This window comes from Dendrobium catenatum, unplaced genomic scaffold (assembly GCF_001605985.2).
Source record: "Dendrobium catenatum unplaced genomic scaffold, ASM160598v2 fragScaff_scaffold_1125, whole genome shotgun sequence".
NCBI classification, from domain to species: Eukaryota; Viridiplantae; Streptophyta; class Magnoliopsida; order Asparagales; family Orchidaceae; genus Dendrobium; species Dendrobium catenatum.
Window position 1 is genome coordinate 904,262 of NW_021319587.1, and position 6,454 is coordinate 910,715.

A 6,454-nucleotide genomic window follows, 5' to 3' on the forward strand; every position below is an offset into this window, starting at 1 on the left:
GGGTTTCGGTCGCCGTGTAAATTTTTTTTTTAATTATCAAAATTAAAATATTAAATATATATATTGTAATTAATATTAATTAGCGAAAAAAATGATTAAAATTTTATTTCTGATTTAATTTAATTAAATAGAAATTATTACATTAATTTGTTTAATAAGTTAATAATTGTACTAATTATAATTTAATTAAAATTTATAATTGATAAAAAGTTTTATGAATAAAAAACATAAATAATGCCTATATATATTAATAAATTAAATCAATCTTCGTTATTCATATTAATTAATTACAAATACCTTAATTTAAATAAATTGATATCGTTTTTTATTTTCTTTGTCTAATTGATTTAGTATTTGATCCAAGTAAATAAATATGTGCATGATGCCCACTTATTATAAATAATTGGCTAAGAATATCTTTTTTTTTTTTGTAAAAATGAATTTTAAAATGATTTGATTTATTTTAAAATAAACGCTATATAATTTTTGATTTATTTTTTATACAAATTCAACGCTTTAAAGAGATGCTCTTAAAAAATGTTCATATTTTTTTATTTATTTAAATTTTCTTGCAATTTTAACTTATGTTTAGGGTCTATTAAATGGATTGATATTTGAAGAGAAGGGATGAGTTGAGATTGATATTGATAGTTATCAATCTGACGTGGGACTTTGACTTTTAATTTGGAGTTATCAATCTGACCTAAACCCTAATTTGAACAAATCACTACATGTCAAGATGGAGGAGCCTCATTTGTTGGGAACAAGTTTAAAATTTGGAAGAGAAAAGATAAGCTATTAGGTCCTATTGGAGAGCATAAAAATTCTCATAATAAGGCAAGCAGAATGTGAGGACTTAATAATTCCTCAAGTATAGAGTGTTCCTTCTTTGTGTCTAAGTAAAATCATAGGAATAAAAAAAATTATATTACGTTAATTTTTTATGTTAATTGTATTAGATTCCTTTTGCATCAAAGATTATAATTCCATGATTAGGATGAGTCATCAGAATCTAATGGTAAAGGAAAATACTATAAGTTATTTCATTTTGTTGCTAATCATAATAGAAAAATTAAGAAAGTTAAATTTAAAAATGCTAGTTCTAAGGTCAAATTAATTTCACCCAAATTTCAAAAAGATATATATTCTATTATAGTTACTAAGACATTGATTTTCATCATGAATGATATAAGTGATTCTTATTTCACTTTGAAGGATGAGACACATTATGTGTCAACAAAGGAACAACTAATAGTCACTGTGAGATATGTAGATAAGAAAGGGCAAGTTATTGAAAGATTCATTGGTATCAAATATCTTTCATAAACAAGTATAGTTACACATAAAGCAGCCCTTAAAGCAATACTTGCCAAACATTCATTGAGCTAACGTAAGATATGTGATAAGGCTGTGAAGGGGCAAACGGTATGTGAGGGAGTTTTATGGTTCAAAGCCACTTATTCGTAATGATAATTCTCAAGTATTTTATGTCCACTACTTTGCCTATCAACTCTAATTATGTTTGGTAGCTATTGCAAAGTATCATTGACAAGTGAAGCGTCTATTTGAATTAACTTCAAGAGTTGTTAATACTATTAGAGCTTCTTATAAGTGGTTATATGCTCTTAGATCCATTCACTATGATAAAAAACTTTTGCATCTTAAAACTAGTGAGCTAATTAGTGTCCAAGGTTTGAATTAAGAGACCAATTAATAAGAAGTTGGTGATATTGTTGGGGTTAACAATTTCTTACTTTAATTAGTCTTATGAAAATGTATGCTTACGTACTTGAGGTGGTTGAGTTTGTCAAGAAGGATAGGATGAATGTTGAAGCTAATATTTTCATTGATGTAATTGAATTATTTAAATTTATTTTCACTATATATTTAATGATATTTTGGGGATTGCAAATGAGTTATCACAATCCTTATAAAAAACGATTAAGGCATTGAGAATGCAATAAAATTGGTGCAAGTATCAAAATAATGATTACAGATATTGAGAGAACATGAATGGAGTAGTTTACCAGATGAAGTGTCATAATTTTGTAATACTTTGGAAATTAATTTTTCAAATGTGAATGATATATACAAGGCTTATCAATGATCAATGCAAAGAGAGGAAGAAATAACAAACTTGTATCACATCACGTTGAGTTATTTTATATTATTGTTGATATATATTTAAGAGTCAAATAATTATTTTTCTAATAAGTTACTTCTTTGTGTTGCATGCTTACCCAAGTGATTCATTCTCTGCTTATGATAAAAGGAAACTAATTCTTCTAGCACAATTATATACAAGTAATTCTTTTACAATTGAACTTCTGTCCCTTAAACATTAACTTCCTACTTAATTAGATTGTGTACTAGTGATGAGTTCTCATCCCTAAGCACCATTGTTGATATTGTAAAATAAATTATTAAGATAAGAATGAATGGTGTATATATACTAGTTTATAGGCTTATTATCTTAGCATTAACTTTACCAGTCAATACTATCATTATAAAAGAGCATTTTTTTTATAAAAAACAATATCAAATATTAATTGCTCGATAAGATAGGTAAATATTATTGGCTCAATGATTTTCTAGTGCCTTATTGAAAAGGGAGCATTGGATTTGATTCATAATGAATTTATAAAGCAACATTTTCAAGTAATATAAAATAGATTGATAAGCTTGTAAGCACTGCTCATTTTATCAATCTTAATGAAATATAAATTTTTTCCATATATTATGCATTTTCATTTTATTTCTGAAATTATTAATTTATTTCTATGATAAGTTGTCTCACTCTTAAGAAAAAAGTTAGTTTCACCCCTATATGTACCACTAACCTTGTCTACGCCTATAATAAGGCGTTATTGGTGGAATGCATGCAAAACTCCACATGTTTTTCATGGTCATCTCATTTAGATGGATAAATTGAAAAAAAAAAGGAAAAAAATTAAATATATATTTTTTCTTAAAAGAATATTGATTGATCCACCCAAGTAAGTGGAGACAAATCTTATTTTTTATGTAAATTTATTTAAAGGAAAACTTTGATCTTCTAGTCTATTTGGCTACAAATATTTAAAATTCAAAATGCGTATTTTTGCATCGTTGGATTTTCTGTTGTCTACCATTATACAATATTGTGACCTTTTGATATATGCTCAATTACTCTTTAATTGTTGTAATGTGATGATATATGTGCATATGTGATTAAATTATATCTGTTTTGAGTCATAAGGGGTTAGAATTTTTTAGAATTCTGTGTGTTAGGAAATTTATGGGAGTTATAAGAGACCAAAATTCTTTGAGATTCTGTTTGACACTAGATATCCGATATTTTTGGTGCTGTAAACACAAACAAAAAAAGAGTCATATGGGGGCATAATCCTTTAAGCTTCTGTCTTGGTCCAAAAATGTGATATGAATTCCAATTTATTTATTTGTTATGTACTGTTATTTTAGTCATAGAATAATTATTATGCTTTTATTACATTTATCAGTTTTGTGATTCTCAATTCAGTGATTTATTTAAACTGCAATTAACTGTTTTTAAATTTTCAATAAAATATTTGAAATAAAAGAATATTTGAAAATTTAGATTAGTTTATATGGCTTGCTGAGCTGTTATAGCTCACTGTGGTTTTACTTCTGGTTTTTAGGATCTGGTAAGGAGAAAAAGGTTTTGGACTAGCAATTCAAGATCAGACATGATGTCATAGGTATTTCGCTCTTTTGATTTTTGTATATCCATGGTTAATTAAATTTTTAATTCTGTAGCTCTTGCCTGTAGTCATCTACTGTAGTGTATATTTTTATTTTAATGAATGAAAAAAATTTTATGGATGAGTTTTTCAGTATTTGGATATTTTAACAGCTATGTAGTTTGTCATTTATTTCAATGAATATTGGCAGAAAATCTGAAAATAATTCCAAAACTAGATCTTAGGGTTTGCTTGTCATAGCTTAACATGATAGGACTTGTCCTAATCGGGTTAGGTTGTGACATTGAGTTGGCCTTCAATGGCGGCCCATGGTTTGTCAATGGCTAGCTATTCATCTTCGAAAAGGGGTCTCCAAGATTCAAGTCCATAAAGGAAAATTTTAAGGATAATCCTATATGGGTTAAACTTTCTAATCTTCCTTTTGGTCGTTGTAATGAGAATAGTATTTTCAAAATCACAAGAAAAATTGAGGAGCCTTAACCTTCCCTCAGGCTCCTCAATCCCAAATAATATACCCCCCTGAATAGGTGTAAAAGCTCCATCAATGTTGCAAAGCTTTTTTGTCAGGATCCTGCGAGGCCCTCTTGTCAAGATCTTAGTAATTAGATGTCATGTTTTTTAAGAAATATTAGAAATATTATATCATATTTTAACCTTCCCTCATGCTCCTAAATCCCAAACAATGTGCCCCTCCAGCCCCTTCTCAAACCACTAAAGCACTTGCATCTCATCCCCCTTCAAAGAGCTACAAGCAAAACCTCTATTAATCTTTATCTAACATCCACTACCATTTTCTCTCTTAACCCAACCAATATTCTCAAGGAAACATTTAATCCTAATCAAGTAACCTCTACCCTTCCCCCCAAAAGGATGAAATCTTGACAATGAAATCCCTCCTCTTTAAACTGAGTATTGTTTATGATTTAATTAACAACTAGGAATGTGAGAGGTTTTCATGGGAGCATGCATGTTCATAATTGCAAATACTTTTTTACTTTGAGAATGTATTGACATTATTGCTCTTCTAGAAACTTAAGTCAACTTTTATCCCTGCCCTCTCTTGACTTTTTTGTTATGTGGAAGTTCCAACTCTTTCAAAATAAAATGGATTGTAATAACTTTAAAATTTATTCAAGTGGTAGAATCTGTATCAAATGGGATTATGCAAAGGTTAATTGTTTGTTCTTCTTGCTCAACTATATTCATCTTTGATTTTCTTCAATATTCACCCAGTAACAAGTTCAACACTTCTTTTATTTATATCGAAAATGGTGCTAAAAAAGAAAGCTCTTTGAGATGCTATCTTTGTTATGGCTGGTCAAATTTCTAACCCATGATTTATTCTTGAGGACTTTAATTGTATTAGACAATCCAATTAAAAACCAAGGGGTTTCCATATATCAAAATGTTGGACTTTAATGTACACACTCAAGGCTAACTTTAGAAGCACCCCAACAAAAGACTTATTTCATAGTTGGTTCGACCACCAAATTGACACTCTTATCAAATGTCTTCCTGATAAGTCTTTATGTAAATTGACATGGTTGTATGCTTTTACTCTTCACATACAACAAGATTTGCTAACCCTTCTCCCTTAATCACTCATAGTTGTCAGTGAAATTGGGCCTCTCTCACCCTTCCAACCATAAATTCATCTATAAAAATTACTAGAATTAAGTGTTTGACTATCATAATTTGGTTAGCAATGCTTGGAACTCAACTATTTATGCTAAACTATGTTCGCTTCTTGTAAAATCAAATAGTGCCAATGCCAAATTTTAAAAATGGCAATTAAGAATCCTCCACTATTGCCCAACTCTACATTGAAAACAGCCCTAGATGCTATTCTTCAACTTCAAGAATCTCAAACCCTTAGCAAAGTTCTCTTACACAAGGCCTTCATTATTCAAAGAAATCTTATTAAAGCCATGACTATGAAATCTAAATGGATTAAACAGTGCACCAAATATGCTTGGATTGGGAAGGGAGAAGATGACCTTAAATATCTCTACCATCACATTAAGGATAAAAGAAATTGGAATACTATCAAAGAATCAACTCCCCCCTAACTCTGCTCATGTTTTTATTGGCAGATTTGGAAAATAATGACATCAGAGAAGCTTTTCTTTTTTTTTTATTTTTTTTATTTTTATCATTAGCAAGGATAAAAATCCCTCTCTGGTTTGGATAGGTTCACCTTCAAATTTTGTGTAGAAGCATGAGGAGTTATTGATTATGATCTTATCATTGCTATCCAATACTTCACTGCTAAGCTTTTTGAGAGGATTACACATCAATTTTCCTCTGAAACACACTATATAAAATATTTGCTAAACTTCTCACTAGTAGACTCAGAACAAGTCTTCCCTTCTATTATTAACAATGTTTAATCCACTTTCATTCAAGGTAGGGATATAACAGATAACTTTGCTACTTTCAAGTTTTTTGAAGTTTCACATATAATTTCTCAAAATAATTATGTGAAAAGTAGGTCCTTTACAAGGCCTTTTATTGTTGTGTTAACCTAGAAATCCGTTCCAAAAGGATGTTAAAAAAGGCTTCCCTAAGGCCTCTATCAATTGGACTAATGGCTGCATCAACAACTCCTCATTCTCTGTCGTTATTAATGGAGCTCTCAAGGGCTACTTTAATGGTGCCAATGGCTTGAGACAAAGTTGACCCCAATCCCCTTTCCTAGTTATTTAGACGATTTAAGATAAATTCACACTCAC